Source organism: Nannospalax galili, unplaced genomic scaffold (assembly GCF_000622305.1).
Source record: "Nannospalax galili isolate Female #2095 unplaced genomic scaffold, S.galili_v1.0 scaffold77, whole genome shotgun sequence".
Classification (NCBI taxonomy): domain Eukaryota; kingdom Metazoa; phylum Chordata; class Mammalia; order Rodentia; family Spalacidae; genus Nannospalax; species Nannospalax galili.
In genome coordinates, this window is record NW_008341457.1 from 2,501,291 (window position 1) to 2,524,686 (window position 23,396).

A 23,396-nucleotide genomic window follows, 5' to 3' on the forward strand; every position below is an offset into this window, starting at 1 on the left:
AGAGCTGCTCAAGTCATGGCAGCCAGGAAGGAGAGATAGTTAAGAAGGGCCAGGGCAATAATTCCCTTCAAAGCCACACCCCCAGTGACCTACACCTTCCGACCAGACCCCACCTCCTACAGCCCATTCAGTATGAATGTATCAATGAATTAACCCAGTGAGGGGCTGGGGGGTGGCTCACAGGTACAGCACTGACCTAGTATGGGTGCAGTCCTTCAGGCTGTGACCGGCTGTCCTATATATGTGACTGTGGCCCTGCTCCTCCAATCACTGTCTCCGTCTCACACAGCCTCCCTCCTATATGTCTATCCATATTTCCCTCTTATGAAGATTCCTGCCAACAAGGATGTCACAGGCTTGTCCTCCCAGCACTCAGGAGGCAAAGGCATGAGGATCAGGAATTCAGGGTCAGCCTGGGCTACATAGAGAGTTCTAGGCCAGCCTGGACTACATAAGACTCTTGTCTAAAACACAGCAACAACAAAGACAACCTGAGATTTCTACATGGAGTTGGGTCCCCTGCAAATGTTCCCATTCTTTCCTAGGTTGGTACAGCCGAATTCCCCCAGGCAGAGCAGTTTTATTCGGGATAGTTCAGTGCCAAATTGGGCCTGGTGTGTTCAAGAAGGACTTGGTTGTTAGGGGAGGGAAGTGAATGTTTCCTCTGTACATCTGTGTTCCACGCACGCGTGGTGGTACGTCATTCATGAACATGCAGAGGGTTGGCAGTTGTACACACATTTTGCTGGTCTGACGCACGTCTAGAACCCTGTAGTGTTTTTCCTGTGTGGAGTGACCGTCCCCTCATGTGTAAAAAAATCTGAATTAAAAAAAAAAAGTCTATTCTAGTCTCAATCGGAGGAGGAGGTGTTAGCACAGTTCTGTTTTAAGAAGTGCCACGGTATGTATAACACTATGGTGTTTCCCAACTGACAGAATTCTTAAAAATACTCAATTTTTTTTGGTCTTTTTGAGAAAGGGTCTCCCTGTAGCCCCAGCTGTCCTGGAACTCACTATGTAGACCAGGCTGGCCTTGAACTCACAGAGATCCACCTGTCTCTGCCTCCCTAGTGCTGGGATTAAAGGCGTGCGCCACCATGCCTGGCCCTAAAAATACTCAATTTTTAAACCTGGCTGAGAAGAAAAACTGCCCAGTGCGTACTAGACATCACACATCACAGAGGTGAGGAAATGTGTGCATCACTCTTTTCCCAGACTTCAAATCTGTATCTTGCAAAGAGATTCCAGATTTGATTCTTACACATGTAGATTTGAATCTCAGGGGCTTATAAGAGTCAGCTAATGCCTGGTAACACATAGAAGCAATGTTGAGAGTTGAAACAATTCATTGCTTATTGTGACACAGATGCCTGAGTTAGGAGTCTAGGTGCAGCTTAGCTGCTCTTCTGTTTGAGGTCTCTTAGGACACAAACTGATATCTTCCATGTCACCAAAGATTGGTCAGTGGTGGAGAAGATGGATGTCTCCCTGAGACCAGGGTAAATTTTCACTGAATTGGAATTATGTCTGCCATGACATGGGACAGTATTTCCTAAGCCAGAGACCAGTTAATCTACCACAAGACACCCAACCTATGATATAACAGACAAGTTGTTTTAGTCTGTAACGTTGGTGCTACTTCTCAAGGGGTGTTAGCTGACTCATACGCTCTGTTTCTAAGACTCAAATCTGAAATCTCTTTGAAAGGTACAGGTTTGGAGTCTGGAAATATACAAAGAATAGTACTCAGAATAGTGCTTGAATTTTTTGTTTTTACTCTGTGTTGTCAGCTTTATACTGTGCAGTTTTTCCATGTAATCCGGCTTAAGAATTGAACTACTGTATATGACTGTTATTCTTTTATGCCAGCAGAAATGTCATCCAACAGCATATTGCTTTAAAAATTTTTATTTTTTGGTCTTTTTGAGACAGGGTCTCCCTATAGGCACAGCTGGCCTGGAACTTGCTATGGAGACCAGGCTAGCCTCAACCTCACAGAGATCTACCTACCTCTGCCTCCTGAGTTCTGGGATTAAAGGTGTGTGCCACCATGCCCAGCTGCTTTTTTAAAAAAAAATTAAACTTATTTTTATTTTATATGTATGAGAGTTTTGTCTGCATGTGCTTGCAGTGACCTCAGAGGCCAGAAGAGGGTGTCAGATCCCCTGGAACTGGAGTTATGGATGGTTGTTAGCTGCCATGTGGGTGCTGGGAATTGAACCTGGGTCCTCTGCAAGAGAAGCCAGTGCTTGTAACTGCTGAGTATCTCTCCAGCCCCAAGAGTATTTCTTTTTTTTTTTTTTTTTTTTGGTCTTTTGGAGACAGGGTCTCCCTGTAGCCCCAGCTGTCCTAGAACTAACTATGTAGACCAGGCTGGCCTTGAACTCACAGAGATCCACCTGCCTCTGCCTCCTTAGTTGCTGGGGGGCGGGGACGGTGATAGGCGTGGGTCACCTCGCCCAGCAGGGTCAGGCCACTGTGCCCTATAGAACTGAATTTGCCATGGTCCCCAGGGAGAAGTCTGTATCTCATAAGCCTGTTGGAATATTGGTAGCCGCAGGCACCTTGCAGCCTGGCTGGGCCTGCAGGACGCGGGCACCAATGTTTCCCGCTGCCCAAGGCTCAGAGCCCACAGCATCCAGGTGATGGAGGAGGGAAGGACTTTCTTCCCTCCCACCTCAACATGGCCATCAGAGTCACTCTTTTCTGTCACCACCAGACAGGGCTGCCTCATATAGAGAGATGTAACCTGAGTGTGGGGGGAGAGAGAGTGAGAGAGAGACAGAGACAGAGACAGACAGAGAGAGACAGAGACAGAGACAGACAGAGAGAGACAGAGACAGAGACAGACAGAGAGAGACAGAGACAGAGAGAGAGCACACTGGGACTGTCACAAATGACAGAAGTGGGGTGTCACTGGCTTACAGTGGGTCCAGGCAGGGACTACTCAGTGCTCTGTAGGGCCCAGGATGCCCCACAGAGGACACCCCCAACCCCATGTTTACAGTACTAAGGGACCCTAGATGGGGGTGACTTTGACATCAGAGTTTGGTGACCTTGGTGCTGTGATCCAGAGCTATGCCCGAGCTGGGAAACTCAGCTACAGACAGCTGCACCTGCTGCCTCAGTGGGTGTGGGGGGGTGACCTTGACAGTCAGGGCTCTGTGTCCCCACAGCCGGTGGCAGGCACTCAGCAAATCCCCAATGTGAGTGTGAGGAGACAGATGACAGCTCAGCCCATGGGGGAGGAGGTCCTGGAGACACAGAAGTGGCCAGACACTGCCCACCTGACAGCTGGGGACATCCACAGCTCACATGTGTGTCCACCTTGCTCTACAGCGAGGCGGGGAGCTGGACCATACAGGACAGGAACCCATGATGGGTCTCTTCTGAGACCAAACAGAATTCATTTTGCATTCTTGCAACAGGGTGTAATGTAGCCCAGGTTGACTTCTAACTCACTATGTAGCTGAGGATGACCTTGAACTCCTGATCCTCCTGCCTTCCCCTCTCCAGTGCTGGGATGACAGGTGTGCACCACCAGGCCTGGTTTATGTGGAGCTGGGGATGAACCCAGGGCATCCTGCATGCTAGGCACGCGCTGCCCACTGAGCACAAGCACTCTACCCACTGAGCAACCCTCATACTCTTTAATAAAAAATGAGGTGACAATTTGAAAAGGAGATAGTTGAACTGATAAGGGAGGACTATGCTCTGAAAGTCTATAAAGTGCCAGAAAGTAAATGTTTCTGTATCTGTGGGAAGTGGTCCCTCCCTGATGTTAGCTCTACCATTGCTATGCAAAAATGCCCCAGTTTGTAAAGGAATGCATGTAGTTGTGTTTCAATAAAACTTTATTGATAAAACAAGTTGGGAGCCAGATTTGACCATTCAGCCATAGTTTTGTGTTTTTTGTTTTATTTTCTACATAGAGAGTTCCAGGCCAGCCAGGGTAACACAGTGACACCCTGTCTTGAAAAAAAAAAATCTGCATTATGTCTCAAATAATTTTATTTATTACGTTTTTATGTATTTATTTTGAGAATGTGTACCACAGCATGCAAGTGGAGGTCAGAGGACAACCTTTGGGAATCAGTTTTCTCCTTCCATCATGTAGGTCCTGGGGGACTGAACTCAGGTTTGTCAGACTTGGCTACAAGCCCCTTTACCTGATGAGCCATCTTGCCAGCCCTCATCATCTTTTAATTTTGAGATAAAGGCTAGCTTTAGACTCACTCTGTGGCCCAGGCTGCCCTTGAACTTGTGATCCTCCTGTTTTAGCTGGGATTACAAACCTGAGTCATCAGGCCTGGCTTATTGTGTTGGGGTTTTTTTGTTTTGTTTTTAAAACAGGGTCTCACTATGTTACCTCACACTCGCAGCAATCCTCCTGCCTCAGCTTCCCAAGTGCAACTCTACCGTCCCCAGCCTTCCTTCTTTAGACCTTCCTGATTCACTCTGACTTTCTCTAACCTTTCATCCATAAAACTGCCGTCCTCTTCCAGCCCAGGCCCCGGCAGCATCCTCGGCAGGCCTAAATGTCTGAGGCTCATGGGTGATGCTCAGATTTGCCTGGAATGTTCCAGAAGCTTCCTCCAGCACAGCCCCCTAGCAGGGAACTTTCAAGCACCTGTCTCCTCTCCCAGCCCTTCCCTTTCCAATTTGCATATTCTGTTTTTAGCATCTTTCTTTGTAGAATTTTACATAATCTGCCATTAAGCTACTGTCAGGGGAACGGAAGGCTCACATTCAAAGCCTCTGGTAGCAAACTGCCTGTCTTCACTTTCTTTCTTTTTGTTTTTTAAACATAAAAACTTTACATTTTAGAATAGATTGACAGGAACAAGCTAACTTGGGAGCCCAGGACTGAGAGGCCCACACACGACCTGTGACCAACGTGCCCGGTGACTGAGATCTTATGATGGCCAGGGGACAGTTGTCACAGTAGATAAATCAGTATTGACACCATCCAGGCAGGCGGTGCTGGGCTCCCGGAGCCTGTCTTTGACGCTCTTCATTTGAGTCCCTGTCCAGGGCCATGCTGCTGTGGTGCCTGGGGACAGTATATCTGGATTTCTGTGTTTAGATTCCCTGAACCGGTTTTTATTTTATTTCATTTCATTTATTTTATTTATTTTGAGACAGGGTCTCACTATGTAGCCCTGGCTGGCCTGGAACTCACAGAGATCCTCCTGCCTCTGGTTCCCGAGTGCTGGGATTGAAGGCATGTGCCACCATGCCTATTTTTTTTCTCTTCTCTCCTATTTATTTTTGTAGTGTTGAGGATGAACCCAGGGCCTCACACATACTAGGTGGGTGCTGATCACTGTGCCACATCGCTGAGACTCCAGAATTCCCCAGTGAGGGACTGGGGACAGGGCTCAAGGAAAATCTTGTTTGTCATGGGGAAAGCCCTTGATTCAGTCCCAAGACCTCAAAGAACCAAAAGGAACATGCTGGAGGTCGGGGTCTGGAGTCACATGGCAAACCAGGCATTGAGCATTGAGTAGTTGGGGTGACTGCTGGACACTGTGTCTCTGCAGGGTGAGACTGTGGGTCTCCATCCATCTGCCTCTGGACAGAAAGCCTCTTTCCATTTATTGATTTTTGAATTTCATTTCTTTATTGTGTGTTCTAATGCCTGTGTGTGGAGGTCAGAGGACAGCTTGTGAGGCGGTTTTCTCCTTCCACCGTGTGAGTTCTGGGGATTGGACTCAGGTTGGCAGGCCTGGCTGCAATCACCTTTACTTGCCGAGCCATCTTGCTGGCCCTCGCTCAATTTTTTAATGGAAGTTAATTTGTATATATCCACTCTCTTTTCTCGTTTAAATTTGTCACTTTCCCCATACTGCTGCCTGCATCTTAAGAAGCTAAGGCAGGAGGAGTTTGGGACCAGCCTGGACGACAGACTCTGCCTCAACCCACCTCCAGCCTTCAAAGCACCAAAGACTTGGAACAGGTTGTTTGGTCCATGGCTCAGTTGGCCTGTCCTTCTGCCCTGTCCACTTAGGTGTGTGATGGAGCCAGGCCCGCCCAGCTGCCGGACACATCAATGCCTAGCTTTTTAACCCTTTCCTGCCTGCACCCCGCACCATCCAGGGTGGGAGTCATCACCCTCTGCTCCCAGCCTTGGTAATCAGAGTTCCTGGGTGACATATTTAGATCGTTGCTATGGTGACAGGGTTGACAGTTCCGCGTGGCACAAAGACGGCCCTGAGTTGCTATATTGAGCCTGCAGGAGACAGGGCGCCTGTGTCACGTGCCCATGTTAGCGAGGGAACCAGATGGGGAGGGGCACAGACAGCCCATCCCACCCACTCAGTGGAGGAGGTACAGTTGTCACCTTGATAGATGTGCTGGGGGGAAGTGGGTCTCACCTGGGGGTGACCATATCCTCCTGGGGACCGGGGGTGACAGCTTTCGACGTGTGTGGCCATCACAACTTGGGAAGCTCCTGGCATGGAGTGAGTAGAGGCTAGGGACTTTGCTTAGTACCCTGCAGGACCCAAGACATCCCACTAAGAACAACTTAGAACACTGCTGGCAGCACCCAGTGGGGGCCCTGGGTTAACTATTTGGGATCCTGTCTTTCAGTTATTTTAGTTGTTGCTGTGACAAAACACCTGACACAGCAACTTAAAGGAGATGAGAGGTTTATTCTGGCTCACAGTTTGAGGGCACAGTCCATCGTGGTGGCAGGAGCGTGAGGCAGCTGCTCCCGTTGTGGCTGCAGTCCAGTCAGGAAGTGGCGAGAGCTGCGTGCTGGGGCTGCAGTCCAGTCAGGAAGTGGCGAGAGCTGCGTGCTGGGGCTGCAGTCCAGTCAGGAAGTGGCGAGAGCTGCGTGCTGGGGCTGCAGTCCAGTCAGGAAGTGGCGAGAGCTGCGTGCTGGGGCTGCAGTCCAGTCAGGAAGTGGCGAGAGCTGCGTGCTGGGGCTGCAGTCCAGTCAGGAAGTGGCGAGAGCTGCGTGCTGGGGCTGCAGTCCAGTCAGGAAGTGGCGAGAGCTGCGTGCTGGGGCTGCAGTCCAGTCAGGAAGTGGCGAGAGCTGCGTGCTGGGGCTGCAGTCCAGTCAGGAAGTGGCGAGAGCTGCGTGCTGGGGCTGCAGTCCAGTCAGGAAGTGGCGAGAGCTGCGTGCTGGGGCTCAGCTCATTTTCTCCTTTTCATTCAGTCCAGGACCCCAGCCCAGGGGCGCAGCCCACATTCAGGGTGGTCTTCCCTCCTGATTAACCTAATCCAGAAACCCCCTCACAGACAGGTCCAGTCTTGTCTCCACAGTGATTCTGGATCCTGTCACGGTGACAACCAAGATCACCCACTACAATGAATCGAGAGGATTGCCATGAGTTCCAGGCCAGTCTGGGCTATATAGTCAGATCCGGTCTCAAAAAACCAATAAACAAACGCGATAGAGAGTGGCCAATAGAGATGGTTCTTCAGGAATGAGCATTTCCGAGTTTCTCCTGGAACATGCCATTCCCAGGGCACTGTTGAGGTGCCATGGAAGTCTCTAGAAGTGTCCTAGTGATCAGTTCTGTGCATTTCTTTCTGCTATGAGCTCTTAGGTCTTTGATGACTGACAGATGCAGGGGAGGGACTGAGAAAGAAGGACATGGGTGTCCCTGTCCCCGCAGCTGGGGACAGGGACGGGGACAGGGAGGTGAGAGTCACGACTGGTTGATTGGGAAATAGAAGCTAGTGCAACACCTGCCACGTGCCTAGTGAAATCATCTGCGAATGTAGGGCCCTCCATAACCTTCTCTGCAATTCCCCGGGACCGCTGTAGAAGCTGTGCACACCGGCCTGAGTACACAGCCTGCCGGACCTCTAGCAGCTGCTGAGTACTTTGCTCCCGCCCTTACATCACGTGTCCCAGTTGCTGCCTGGGCTTGGCGCCACTCTTCCAGCAGCTTCTGTGGCAAGACTTCCACCTGTAGGCGGCAGTGGGTACTACAGCTCCATCCTTGAGACAGACTATCCCAACCTAGCCAGGAGAAAAAACAAAACATTAAAATTTGGCTCATAGGCTGGCATGGTGGCACACGCCTTTAATCCCAGCACTTGGGAGGCAGAGGCAGGAGGATCTCTGTGAGTTCAAGGACATCCTGGTCTACATAGTGAGTTCCAGGACAGCTGTGGCTACAGGGAGACCCAGTTTTGGTCAAAAAGACCAAAAACAAAAAACAAAAAAAAAAAGGTTGTCTCATTAGGGCCGGGCTCAGTGTGTAGAGTGCTTTTAGCTCAGTAGGTACAGTGCCTGTAGCTCAGTGGGTAGGATGCTTGAAGCTCCATGAGTAGAGTGCTGGCCTAGCATGCACAAGGCCCTGGGTTCATCCCCAGCACCATGTAAACCAGGCGTGGTGGCATCAGACGTGGTGGCACATACCTGTCATCCCAGTACTCAGTAGGTAGAGGCAGGGGAATCAGGAATTAAGGGTCATCCTTAGGTATATACTGAGTTTGAGGCTAGCCTGGGCTACATGAGACCCTGTCTCAAAAAAGAAAAAAATAAGGTGTAGATTTCAGCATGGTGATGCATGCTTTTAACCCCAATGCTCAGGAGGCAGAGGCAGGCAGATCTCTGTGAGATCGAGGCTAACTGGGGCTATGTAGTGAGTTCCGGGCCAGCTGGGGCTACAAAGAGACCCTGTCTCAAAAAGAATAAAGTGGAAAAAAGTTGTTTAATCTTCAGTAGGACTATCGGGGTTGGGCGTGATGCTCCTGTGGGGCTGGGGGACCGCAGGCCAGGCCCCCAGACCCATTGAGTCTAGCCTGGCGTCACCTTCTGACTCTACAGCCTCAAAATGGTCATCCCCCTGCCTCCATTCACCTGGGAAGGAATGTCATCCAGGACTCTGGTCTGTGGTTCAATATCTCTCATGAGCCCCCTCCCCACCTTCCAGGTCCTTTTCAAATGCACGGAAGATTAGTTATAGTGCGTAGGAGCCTCGGGTTGGTATTGGCCCAGGAAGAAGTCACAAAATGAGGTCTGTGTGGTCTAAGCCCAGGTGTGTGACCTTCCTTCCAACCTTGGCATCTGCCACTAAGGGGTGCCAAATTAATGCACAGTGCCAAATCATTGCACAGTGCCTAATTAATGCACAGTTTTCTCTTCCAGGGATTGAAGGCTTGGCATTAGAACTTGGTGCTGGGGACAGCGAGGACTTGGGTTCTGGTAGGTGCTGTTTGGATGGTTTTCTGCTCTTTGTGGTTTATTCAGCAATTTTGAGCCTGGGATGGATTATGGAACCAAATGGTGCTGCCGGGCACTTGACCTTGACCAGGTCTGAGTTCCTTGGGGTCATGCACAGACCAAGGAAAAGGACGATGCCTGCTAACATGTGGTGCTGGTGATGGCGGACCTTGACCCCAGACAGTGTCAGGCAGGAACGCTCACCACCATGTCTCCTTACTTTTGATCATCTTAACTCCACCTCAGAAAATTTACAAAAAGATGTTTTGGTGTCTTGCCCCATTTCCTGGATCTCAACTTCTTAGTCCCCACCACAGACAGACCTAGATCTTGGACACAATTCTTATTTGAGATTTGCTGTCTTAGTTCATTTTCTGTGCCTGTAACAAAATACCCAAGGCTGGTGCTTTGTAAAGAAAGAAGGTTTGTCCTAACAGCTCATGTTTAGAACTTGTTGACTTAGTCCATTTTCTGTGACAAAACACTCAAGGCTGGTGCTTTATGAAGAAAAAAAGGTTTGTTTTGACTCAGTTCATGTTTGAAACTTCATGTTTTAATCCATTTTCTGTGCTTGTAACAAAACACCCAAGGCTCAGGCTTTATAAAGAAAAAAAAGATTTGTTCTGACTTATAGTTCATGTTTCAAACTTTATGTCTTACTCTATTTTCTATGCTTGTAACAAAACATCTGAAGCTGGTGCTTTATAGTGGGGAAAAAAAAAGGTTTGTTTTGGCTCATATTTAAGCTTAATGTTTTAGTCTGTTTTTGATGCCTGTAGCTAAACACCCAAGGCTGGTGCTTTATAAAAAAAGAAAGTTTGTTCCACCTGATAGTTCATATTTGAAACTTAATATCTGTGTGTGTGTGTGTGTGTGTGCACGCACGCATGTGCACCTGTCTGTGCTTGTAACAAAACACCCAAAGCTGGTGATATATTTAAAAGAAAGCTTTGGGGGCTGACAAGAGGTCTCAATAGCTCAATGGGTTAAAACACTTGCTCCCAAGCCTAACGACGTGAGTTCAATCCCTGGCGTAGAAGGAGCGAACCAACTCCCACAAGTTGTCCTCCAACCCTCCAACCTTCTTTTAAAGAAGGCTTTTAGCTGGGCATGGTGGTACATGCCTTTAATCCCAGCACTCGGGAGGCAGAGGCAGGTGGATCTCTGTGAGTTCAAGGCCAGCCTGGTCTCCATAGTGAATCCAGGCCAGCTGGGACTACGGGGAGACCCTGTCTCACAAAGACCAAAAAAAAAAAAAATACAATAAGCCATATATAGGCATTCTTTTCTTATTTTGTACCCTCTTCCACATGAACTATTTATTTTATATCTGTGTGTGTTGCCTGCATGTAAGAGAGCCACATGCATGCAGTACCCATGGAGGCCAGAAGAGGGCATCAGATCCCCTGGAACTGGAGTTACAGACAGTTGTTACCCACCACGTGGGTGCTGGGAACTGAGCACAGGTCCTCTGCAAGAGCAGCCAGTGCTCTTAACCGCTGAGCATCTTTCTGTCCCGTCCCATTTGAAACATTTTACATTTGTTTATTTATGTGTGTTGGATACACTTCCAGGTGCACGTGTACCAGTCAGAGGACAGCTTTCAGGAGTCAGTTTTCTCCACCCAGCATGTGGGTCCTGGGACACAAACTCAGGTTGTCAAGCTTGTCAGCAAGCCCCTTTACCTGCTGAGCCATCTTGCCAGATTTATTTATTTATTATTTATTTATTTATTTATTTATTTATTTATTTATTTACAGGGTCTCCCTGTAGCCTCAGCTGGCCTGAAACTCACTATGTAGCCCAGGTTGGTCTCCATTCAGAGCTCCACCTGTCTCTGCCCCACAGTGCTGGATCCTGCTCTTATTTTAAAATTATTGCTGGTTGTGGTGGTGCACTCCTTTAATCCCAGCACTCGGGAGGCAGAGGCAGGTGGATCTCTGTGAGTTCGAGGCCAGCCTGGTCTACATAGTGAGTTCCAGGACAGCTGGGGCTACAGGGAGACCCTGTCTTAAAAAGACAAAAAAAAAAAAAAAAGATTATTTTTTTGTCTTTTTGAGACAGGGTCTCCCTGTAGCCCCTGGGAGGTTTAACAGGTGGATGGCAGCACAGCCTGCTGTTATCACCTGTGGCCATGAGAGGGCAGAAGAGACCACATTTCCAGAGTGCCCAGGGGCCCCCAGCATGGGTGTATGACCCTAATAGGGCTTAGATGAGGGGCCATGGAGGCTGGTCACAAGTTGGGGGTGGGGCTTGGCTGACAGTCACCCCCTCTGAGTGCCTCCTGCACCCCTGCAAGTGGTTCAAACTCTGGCATCCAATTAAAGCTGGGGTGTGGCCACCACCCCTGGGTCTGTCCAGGAGGTGTGCAATCACTGGGTGTCACCCTGAGATGCTGATGTGCCACATGGTTCCAGAACCTTCTCCCCACACCCCTCTGCAGTAGGGGACACAAGTGTTGAGGATTTTGTGACATTCATCCTATGTCAGGAGCCTGGGTTTCATCTGGGGACGTGTGTGGCCATCACAATATGAGGAGGAACTGGCATGGAGTGGGTGGAGACCAAGGACTAGATCAGCACCCTGCAGGGCCCAAGACAGCCCACAGGAAAGACCTGGAACAGGGTCCCCAGCGTCTGGGGACCCAGTGTTACTTGAAGGCCAGGGTCTCTCCTGAACGCACAGCAGCCCCTGACCAAGCACAACCCAACTGTGGACACCCACAGCTCTGGACGGCCAGCCCCACTCACATGGGAATATCACCTCCAATTAATAATGAGGACTTTACTTTTCTATCTTTATTGTTTTAAATTTCTTATTGATTTACTGATTTTAATTTTAATTTTATGTGTATGAGTGTATTTCCTGCATGCATGTAAGTGCACTCATGTGTGCAATACCCGCATAGGTCAGAAAAGGGCATTAGAGCCCCTGGAACTGGAGTTACAGACAGTTGCTAGCCACCATGTGGGTGCTGGGATTTGAACCTGGGTCCTCTGAGTAGCCAGTGCTCTTAACTGCTGATCCAGCTCTTGCCCTCAAGACCTTTTTTGTTTGTCTGTTTGTGACAAGGTCTCACATAGCCCAGGCTGACCTCAAACTCACAATGTAGTTAAGGATGATTCTTGGTCCTCCTGCTTCAGCCTCCCATGCTAGGCAAGCTCTGCCCACTGAACTACAAGCACTCTACCCACTGAGCAACAAACACTCTACCCACTGAGCTACAAGCACCTTATCAGCTGAGCTACAACCCCAGCCCAGAGCTATTCATTTTATTTTTTGTGACATTGCTGGGTTCCCCACCCGAGCTGCATTAAGCTACTCACTAAAGCCCAGTCCACCAATTTTACCAATCTGAAAAATCAAGACCCAGAGTGGTTTGGGGCAGAGAACCAGAGGTCCACAGAGGCTCCAGCTTCAGCAGATGCTGTTGCTAAGCAATGGCTGGACTAGTCAGCTTCCCCCATAGCTGTGGTGATGCAGAGCTAGGTCATTCCTGGGTTGGCTGAAACTCAGCCTGGGTTGATTCAGCATGCACGTGGGGGTGGCAGTCACATATGACGAGATGTCAGGGGGTGGTGGGGACATGGGGACCCAGTGGAGGCCAGACACAGCTCATTTGGAGTGGGTAGCAGACTTCCCCACAAGACCCCAGTCCCCAGAGCCGGGTACCTGGACTTTTGTTTGTTTTTTCAAAGATCTATTTGTTGTTATTATTTTGCTATTTAGACCAGGTCTCCCTGTAACCCCAGGTGGCCTGGAACCCCCTATGTAGCTCAGGCCGGCCTTGAGCTCACAGAGAGCCTCCTGCCTCTGCTTCCCCAGTGCTGGGATTCAAGGGGGGCACCACCACACCTGGATTAGGCCCTCCTACTCCGAGTCTCTAGCCCTGGAGGCCCAACCCTTTTGAGCTCTCTCCTGATTAATGCAGGCCCACCCTTTCCATGAACTCAGACCCAACTGATTTGAGACCTTATTTATTTCTTCAAAATTCCTTTTTGAGACAGAGTCTTATGTAACCCAGGCTGGCCCCAAACTCACTATGTAGCCCAGGCTGGTCTCATACTCACTACATAGCCAGGCTGGCCTTGAACTCCTGATCATCCTGCTTCCACCTCCTGAGTCCCCTTCCCCTCAGAGGAGCATCTATGGGGCCCCAAAGGTCAGAGTCAGGAGAGGGATGTGTGGAAGCCATGGCCACCTAATTAAAAAAAAAAAGTTTTTGCCAGGCCTGGTAACTCAACACTTGGGAGGCAGAGGCAGGCGCGGAACTTTGTGAGTTTGAGGTCTACATAGCGAGTTCCAGGTCTCCTGGGGATACAGAAAGACCCTGTCTCAAGAACCAAAAAAAATTTTTTGAGGTAACTGTAATTCCTAAGGAGTTTTAAAAATCTCACAGAGCAATCCCGCCCTCACCCTGGTCCCGCCCTCACGCTGGTCCCGCCCTCACCCTGGCGTCCTGCACCATCTGCACCTTCCTCACTGTTAGAACCAGGACGTTGGGCCTGGCATTGGGGCGCAGGCTTGGCTGGACCTGGCTCCTGTGTAAGCAGCAGAGGTCAGCATCCATGGCCATGGTGTGACCTCCCCCGTACCATGTGCAGGGTCTGCAAAAGGCAAAAACCAGACAAAAAGGGCTGGAGAGCTGGCTCAGCGTTAAGAGCATTGGCTGCTCTTGCAGAGGATGTGGTTTCGAGTCCCAGCACCCACATGGCAGCTAACAACCATCCTAACTCCAGTTCCAGGTGATCCAATGTCCTCTTCTGACCTCTGTGGGCACTGCATGACATGGGTGCAGTTACACACATGCAGGCAAAATACTCATATACATAAGAGAAATTTAAAAAGTTAATTCACAGTCTTAACTATGCCTCAGACACAGCTCATTCACAGAGCCATGCAACCACATCTACCATCCATCTCCAGAACCTTCCATGCCGCCATGCTGAAGTTCTGTCCGAATTTCACACTAAGTTCATGCTCTCCCCGAGACCCACCCTCTACTTCCTCTTTGGTTCTGACTCTGGGGACCTCCTGGGAGTGGGACTCTGCAGCATGTGTCCTTCTGTGTTTGGCTCATGTCACTGAGCACCGGGTCCTCAAGGACCCTCCCTGATGGAGCAGGAGTTGGGATGCTTCACTTTTTTCATGTCTAAGTAATATTCTAATGGGTAAATGGACTGTATCCATTGTGGACATTTGGGATTGGCTCTGCCTTCTGGCCCACTGTTATGGATCCCCGCTAACCTGTTCAAGTCCTTGCTTTCTGTGTGTCTGATCATGCATCAGTTCTCCTGGTCTTGATTACTGTGCCCCTCTTCTCTTCTGGTCACTTGCCTACCTCCCAGGACAGTGGGTCGGGGTGATTGAGCCTCAGAACTGAACACACAGTCAAGCGGAAGCTGGGCACTCTCCCCCGAACCCACCTTTCCAGGAAGAAGAGTGAACTCTACACTTCAGTAACCACACCTGGGGTGTCAAGCTTCAAAACCACACATGTGACCACTTACCAAGGTCGCCCTCCGCCATGGGAGCGACTCAGCTCCCCTCCCGGAATCAACTGGGGTTCCTGTGTGTGGTCTTCCCTACATGTGTTCTGTATCTCCAGCCCAGTTCTTGATTTTTAAAATTAATTAATTTGGGCTGGAGAGGTGACTCAGTGGTTAAAAGCAGCTACCGCTCCCCCGCCAACCCCATTTATTTATTTTCTTTTGAGACACGGTCTCATGTAGCCCAGGCTGGTCTCAAGCTTACTGTGTAGCCAAGTATGTCCCTGAACTCCTGACATGGTTTATCTCATGCTGGGGATGGACCCAGGGCTTCTTGCATCCTAACTAAGTAAGCACTCTAAGCTACTAAGCCACAAGCACTCTCCACACTGAGCCCCAGCCCCAGATCTTTCTGATTTGCTTCTTTTTCTAACTAGGCCTTTTGTCACATCCTGTTGAGCTGGTGACTTGAACGCACCTCCAGGTGCAGGTGTCCTGCTGTGGGGGTGGGGCTGACTCAGGACTGTGACCACAGAGAGTTCAAGAGGAGCAGGCCCAGAGGACACCTGGCACAGAGGGGTGAGGCACAGTACCTGGAGACTGGCTTTCCTTCACTAAAATAACTTTATGAGCTTTCACAAAATGTAAATTTAACCCATTGTTAAGTACACAGCTTGTTAGATTTTAATACATTCTCCTGAAAGACCCAGTTTCCAGCTGGGGCTATAGCTCAGTGGGCAGAGTGATTGCCCAGCAAGCAGGCCCTGGGTTCATCCCCAGCACCACATAATCCAGGTATGGTGGTGTGCGCCTGTCATCAAATTCTTGGGAGGTGAAAGCAGGAGGATCAGAAACTCAAGGTCATCCTCAACTATACTGGAAGGTAAGCCGGGGTTACAAGAGACCCAGATTAAAAACAAAGACTCAGGGGCTGGAGAGCTGGCTCAGCAGTTAAGAGCTCTGGCTGCTCTTGCAGAGGACCTGGGTTTGGTTCCCAGCAGCCATTGGCGACTAACAACCGTCTGTAACTCCAGTTGCAGGGGATCTGATGCCCTCTTCTTCTGACCTCCGTGGACATTGCATGACATGGGTGTACTTACACACATACAGGTAATACACTCATGCACAAAATAAAAATAATAAAATATTTTTAAATTAAAAAAAACAGACAGAAATAGATGGGCCTTGGTTTGCAGACCCAGTGGTTCAAGGGTCTCTGAGGGGTCCGGTTGGGGTTCTGATTAACGCCCCCATACTGGAAAGCCTCTGTTGAACCTTGAGTCCGTTTTGAGTCCTAGAAGTTGCATGGAGTGACTGTGGGATATAGATCCTCTTGAGGTCCAAGGAACCCCCTAACCTATCGGGGATCTCAGTTGGGGAAATTTAGTTTTGAAAGACTGACATCTGGGGACAGGTGTGGCTTTCATAATGGACGAGGGGGGAATCCTGGCACAGAGTGGGTGGAGGCCTGGGACTCAGCTCAACACCTTGCAGGGCCCAAGACACCCCACAAAGACCCAGCCCAGTGTCCACAGCACTCAGGGGGAACATCAGCTCACTTATAAGAGAGAAAAAATATTTGTGCGTGCGTGTGTGTGTGTGTATTCCTGTGCCCATATGTACCACTGCACACATGGGAAAGTCAGAAAACAACCTGTAGGATTCGGTTCTCTCCTTCCACTATTTGGGTCCTGGGGACTGAATTCAGGTCAACAGGCTTGGCTGCAATCACCTTTACCACCTGAACCATCTTACTGGTTTTTACATGGGTGCTGGGGATTTGAACTCAGGTCCTCTTGCTTGTGCAGTGAGTACTTTGCCCATGGAGCCATCTCCACAGCCCTTGCTTATTTCCTTTTTGAGACAGGGTCTCATGTAGCCCAGGCTGAAACTTGCCACATAGCTGAGAATGACTTTGAATTCTTGATTCTCCTGCTTCTGCCTCCTGGGTGCTGTGATGACAGATGTGCACCACCACACCTGGTTTATGTGATGCTGGGAATGGAACCCAAGGCCTCATGCATGCTAGGCAAGTACTCTGCCTACTGAGCTATAAACACTCTACCCACTGAGGTACAAGCACTCTATCCACTGAACTACAAGCATTCTACCACTGAGCCACAGGCACCAATATTCTTTTTCAATCTCATCATTAAATTTCTAAATGCATGAAAGTTTTTCTCTTTCGTCACAGCCACCCGGCACAGGCACGGAAACCCTGACTGTTGACCCACGACGTGGGGTCATGTTTTAGCTTGCTCCCTGGGGCCTCAGCGTGCTTTGTAGACATCACCACCAGGGGGCAGCACAGTCCACCTGCTGGCCCTGCTTCGGGACAGAGTCCGTGCAGCCCAGAGTCCCGCAGTCTAGACGCTGGCTGGGCGGAATTCCTCTCCCCTGAAGTCAGCCTACCCGAGACTCCCCATCCGGCGCCCAGTCATCCCTTCCCTCCCCACCGTCTGGCCAGGGCCTGGGATCCCGCCGTGCTGGGGCTCACACGGGTCAGGTTGGGGAGCTCGTGGGGAGCCATCAGGACAGGGCAGCCCCCCCCCGCCCCCTCCGCAGGTTAATGTGGGACACCCGAACCAAGAGGCCTGGGGCACGTGGCTGAGACGGAGGGCCCGAGGCTCCCCCATGGCCCGGTGGGCTTTCCTGCACGAGGCCCAGCTGAAGTTAGGTTCTCAGTTTCTGTCTTAGTTTCTTAGAAACAGGAGTCCGGGGTTTAGAGGGCAGAGGCAGGTGTCTGTGGGCGCCCTGGCCAGGCAGAAACCAAACCCAGCCTGGGAGCCTGGAAGGCCAGCAGGCAGGGCCAGCCAGACCTGTGACCTAGAAACAAGACAGAAAAAAAGAAAGAAAAATGATGGTCTTTGGTTTGGGGCTGGGGTACAATGCATGGTGGGTAGTTGCATAGTGTGCAGGAGGCTCTGGGCTCCACCTCAAAAATCAAAGAAACAAAAGGTGTTTTTTTTTGTTTTTTTCTTTTATCTGGTCCTCAGAATGAATGTACAACCCTGAACCTGGACAGCCCAAGACCACTCTACCCCCTGAGCCATGCCCACAGCCCCTCATTAGGGGATTCAAGGCTGTCACTCTAACCTGAGCCATGCCCCAGCCCCTCACTGGGAGGGTTCTAGGGCTCTCCTGCAGAATGAAATTCTTTTTACTTTGTAAGACAGGGTCTTTCTTTGTAGCCAGGTTGCTTGAGAACTTGGATACACCGGCCCCCACTGGCTCTCATTTTTGGACCACATGCTGAGGTCCTAGAAGTCAGAACTTTGTGACATGACTAACCTGTACCCCCAGGGACCAGGCTCTAGACCTTCATGCCTTCTTCTGGAGAGCATCCTTTGTTCCTCTTCCCCCCTCCTCTTTGAACAGGGTCCTGTAAGAGCCTGAGAGGGAGGCACAGGGCAGACACAGCCCAGGACAGGGACCAGCTGCACTGGCCTAGGGTGGCCTGTGAGCATTGGGGCAGAGGGGAGTGCTCACTGGTACCACCAGCAAATCCAATCTTGGTCTCAGAAAACAATTGACCAGTTTCCTCAAAGCCTTGTAGGCAGTCTGCAGGTTAGAGAATTCTTCAAGGGGGACCTATTAACTTGGGGTGAGGCCAAGGGTCACCCTACTTCCCTTTTCTTTATAGAGGTGTCTAGTGAGAGTGTTTTAGGAAACCTAACACATGAGAAGACACACAGCAAGAAGACTCAACAATAGTCCAAAGTGGGAATGACCCATCCACCCATACTCAGTTTACACACTGGAGTATTATGCAGCCCTGAACAGTAGTGAGACTCTGACACCCCCATGACAAGGACATCAAGTGCACTGAGAGACCCAGACACAAAAGGCCACACAGTGTGGGATTCCATGACAGGAAATATTCAGAGCAGAGGAATCTAGAGACAGGAAGTGGATTTGTGGGTGCCAAGGGACTGGGAAAGGGATGGGGGTTGACTGCTTGTGGGCATGAGGATTCTTTGGGAGGTAATGGAATGTGCTGGAACCAGGTTGCACAATGTTCAGAGTGTACTTAAATACTACTGGTGTGTGCATTTTCAGATGGTTGAGTTTATATGATGCAAATTTCACCTTAATTTCAAAAATACAAAAAGAAGCTAAGACACTGCGGCTTCAAAAGGTCCTTGGAGTTGGATGTGGTCTCAGGCTGTGCTGGGTGTGGGCATGGAGAAGCCAGGTGTCTCGGCCTCTGCAGGAGCACAAGGAGGGTCGGCGGGGACACTATGTCCTCTGCCCTTTTCTGTTGGGAGGCCACCAGGGCAGCACCCAGCCCTGCGGGTGTCAACCTGAAGCTAGTCTCCGTTGTCCACCCTCTGACTCTAAGCCATCGCGGGTGCACCTGCATAGGTCCTGGACACGTGAGCCAGCTGTCGCTGGATTATGGATCTGCGTCACCCGGGGGAGGGGGGAGCGTCACAGGTCTCATGGGGGCTGCCAGGGCGCTGGCAGGTGCACCTGCCTCCCATGTGCTGGGTCTTACCTGGCACCCAGCTGGAGGGGGACTTTTCAGTCCTGGGAGGGAGGAGGCGGATCCTGGGGGGAGACAGAACTTGCTGAGTCACTTTTCAAAGAGGACTTTCATTTTCCCTCCTCCTCTTCTTCCTCCTCCCCTCCCCTTCCTCCCCCTCCCTTTCTCCCCTCCCTCCGCCCTCCTCCTCCCCCTTCCCTTCCCCCCCTTCCCCACCCAGCCATCCTGAAAACCCTTTTGCCTTTTCTGAGGTTTTGAGAACGAAACTTCCTCGCTGGTCTTTGCACCCGCGTTGTAGCCAGCTCTGCCTGGCCTTTTCTTTGCGCTGACACCTCCTTCACATCCACCCCCAAACAACTGACCTTAAATTTTCTGAAATATCACCAGACCTCCAGAGCACTCACAAAGAGCAGCCTGGGGTGTGTTCCGGCCCCATTCCCCTCCCAAGTCCTGGTGACTGAGCCGTGGTCCTTCTCCTCAGAAAGCACCTCTGTGTTTTGGGGGGGTTCCCCCTGGTTTTGTCTAAGTAACATCCCCCGCCCCGTTTCTGCAACATGGTGGCATTTAAAGGAAGGAACGGGGACTCCCCTTGGGGACTGGTTCACATGCCAGGCTGAGCTAGCAACGGACCAACTTACACATCCCACTGTTTCCTAACCCATCTCATTTTCTTTCGTTTAGTTTTCTTTTGCATTTTCTTTTTTTACACTTTAATTGTTTTATGTGCATGAGTGTTTTCTCTGCTTGTGTGTAAGTGCACCGTGTCCTGCAGTACCCACAGAGGACACAAGAGGGCGTCGGATCCCCCGGAACAGGAGTTATGGGCGATTGTTAGCTGCACTGGGTCCTCTGCAAGAGCAGCCAGTGCCCTTAACCACTGAGTCAGCTTTCACATTTTAATCTCTTTTCTGTGTGTACCTGCATGTGAAGCCAGCAGTCAACCTTGTGTGTCTTCCCTGCTATTTGTTGGGGGGGGAGGGTTTTTTTTTTGTTTTGTCTTTTTGAAGCAGGGTCTCCCTGTAGCCCCAGCTGTCCTGGAACTCACTATGTAGACCAGGCTGGACTTGAACTCACAGAGATCTGCCTGCCTCTGACTCCCAAGTGCTGGGACTACAGGCATGCACCACCATGCCCAGCAATTTGTTTATTTTTAAAAGTTACTTTTATTGGAGCTGGAGAGCACTTAAGAGTACAGGCTGCTCTTGCAGAGGACAAAGGTTTGGTTCCCAAGTGGCACATGGTGGGTAACTCCAGTTTCAGGAGATTTGATGCCCTCTTTTGGCTGCTGTGGGCATTGCACACACATGGTGCACTTACAATCCTGTAGGCAAAACATTTATACAAATAAAAAATAAATAAAATTTAAAAAATTAAGCAAAATTTTGGGGCTGGAGAGATGGCTCAGCCTTAAAAGCTGATTGCTCTTGCAGAGGACCTGGGTTCGATTCCCAGCACCCACATGGTGACTACAAACTGTCCTTAACTCCAGTTCCAGAGGAATCCAAAGACCTCTTCTGACCTCTGAGGCATTGCACGACAGAGGTGCACTCACATACACGCAGGCAATACCCTCAGACACATAAAATTAAAAGAAAAAAAATAGGGGCTGGAGCGATGGCTCAGTGGTTAAGAACACTTGGTGTTCTTGCAGAAGACCCGGGTTCGAATCCTAGCACCCACGTGGCAGCTAACAACTGTCTGCAACTTAAGTCCCAGGATCCAACAGCCTCTTCTGACCTCCTCGGGCACTGCACGACACATGTGCACTTACCTACATGGAGGCAATACATGCATACATATAAAAGTAAAATAAATAAAATAAAAAAACACAAAATTTTAAATTACATTCATTCATTGTGTGTGTGTGTGTGATGTCAGAGGACAACCTGTAGGAGTCAGTTCTTTTCTTCTATAATGTGGGCCCTGAGGATCAAACTCAGGTTGTCAGCCTTGGCAGCCATATGTATATATATTTGTGTGTGTGTGTGTGTGTGTGTGTGTGTGTGTACACCACAGTACACATATAGGAGTCAGAGAACAGCTTGCTGGAATTGGCCCTCTCCTTCTACCACGGACTGAACTTAGGTCATTAGTTTTGGCTGCAAGCCCCTTTACCCCCTGAGTCATCTTGCCAGTCCCAGGTACATGTATTTTTGCACTGGTGCTTGGGATTCAAACCCAGGTACCCAATGATTTTGGGGCAAGCGCTTACCTGAATGACTCATCACCCCAGACTCTTGTCTGTGTTTCTGGCACAGGATCTGGCTGGGTAGCCCAGTCTGGACTAAAACGTGCAGCACTTCTCCTGCCTCAGCTTCCCAAGTGCTGGGATGGCACATATGTACCATCTTTTCCAGCTTCTAAAACTCTCTCTAGAATGACTGTGTGTCTTGTTTCCCTCTGCCTGGCCTTTCCCACCTTGAGAGTCCATGCTGTCCCCTCCCTCTCTGTCCACAGTGTCCCCTGCGGGGTGGCTGTCTGATGTATCTGGCCAAGAGCAGAGTCTTATGGGAGGGTTCCCAGCCTCTGACTCCACCTTGCACTGTCACCTCTTTCTTTAAAATAAGCTAGGGAGAGCCAGGCGTGGTGGAGCACGCCTTTAATCCCAGCACTCAGCAGGCAGAGGCAGGTGAATCTGTGAGTTTGAGGCCAGCCTGGTCTACATAGTGAGTTCCAGGCCATCTGGGGCTATAGGGAGACCCTGTCTCAAAAAGATCTGCACAGCATAATAATAATAATAACAGTCATCATCATCATCATCATCATCATCTAGGGAGACAGGAATAGTGACTCACACCAGGGATTCCAGGCTTTGGGATGCTGAGGCAGGAGGATTGATACCAGTATGAGTCCAGCCTGGGCTACAGAGTGAGTCCAGGATAATGTAGGCCACATAGCAGGAGTCTTTCTCAGATAGATGGACAAATGGGTGGATGGATGGATGGGTAAATGGGTGAGTGGATGGATTGATGGGTGGGTAGGTGGATGGATGGATGAGTGAGTGGTAGATGGCTGGGAGGAAGGATGGGTGGATGGACGGATGAGAGGATGGATGGGTAGGTGGGTGGATGGGTGGATAGCTGGACAGGTTAATTGTTGGATGAAAAAATGCATCGATGGAATGATTGGTGAGTGGATGAATGAATGAAGTACCCAGTTTGTCCATCCTCATAGATTAGCTTTCTTTCCCTCTCACAGCTCAGTTCACTTCGGATGCTGTCACTCTTCCCTTCCATCTCTGGGATCTCAGGACTCTCCAACCCCACCATTGTGGACCCAGCTTCTGGCTACTGGCCCTTCATATGCCTGTTTTCTTTGCTCATTTCCCTGCTTTGTGACCCCTCCAGCCATGAACCCCCAAGTCCAGCCACAAGAGGCAATCTTTGTGTCAGAAAACCTGCAGGTTGGGAGCTGAGGTGCCTGGCAGTTGGGCTCTTGCTGCGTGTTCAGCTTGGTGCCTGCATCTTTTCAAGTTCCCACAGGCCACCAGGAAGCCACTAGCAGTGCTCCTGTGCACTGCTAGGTCCACGGTGTCCCCACCTACCTGTGGCTGGAGAGGGTGGGTGCAGGGCCTCCCTCACAGTCTGTTCCTCTCCTGCTGGCTGCTTTGCCCAATGGGTGGCTCCGAAGGATGCTTGGGTATTGCTCGCAAGCTTGTGGGAAGTGCAGAGCCAAGCCAGCTCTGTGTGCCTGAAGCCTGCAGCCCTGCACTGAAGTCCCAGGAGCCCCTGTCCCCAGGGGCTGTCACAGCCCTGCTCCTGGAGGCACCACTGAGTGTCATCTGCCATTATATAGCCTTTTTTTTTTTTTTTTTGTCTTTTTGAGACAGGGTCTCCCTGTAGCCCCAGCTGTCCTGGAACTCACTACGTAGACCAGGCTGGCCTTGAACTCATAGAGATCCCCCTGCCTCTGCCTCCCGAGTGCTGGGATTAAAGGTGTGCGCCACCACGCCCGGCCTTTATATTGCATTTTTTTAAAAAGATATATTTTATTATTTTCATTTAATGTGTATGAGTGTATTGTCTATATATGTTGTAAGTGCACTTGTGTTGTGCAATGCCTGCGGAGGTTAGAAGAAGTTGTCAGATCCCTCTAACTAGAGCTGTAGACAGTTGCTGGCCGCTATGTAGGTGATTGTAGCTAGAGCTACAAGTACTCCACCCACTAAGCTACAAGAACCCTATCCATTGGGTTACAAGCATTTTATCAAGTGAGTTACAAATACTCTACCCAC

General features: G+C 50.1%; 1 protein-coding gene across 1 annotated transcript in view; it reads left to right on the plus strand.

Annotated features, from left to right (window-relative positions):
- The window catches only part of Gng7 (G protein subunit gamma 7), a 62,258-nt gene that overhangs the window by 7,275 nt on the left and 31,587 nt on the right, over window positions 1–23,396 (plus strand). The window contains exon 2 of the mRNA XM_008837089.3: window positions 9,113–9,169. The gene's annotated coding sequence lies outside the window, so the exon portion shown is untranslated. The remainder of the gene's footprint in view (window positions 1–9,112; window positions 9,170–23,396) is intronic.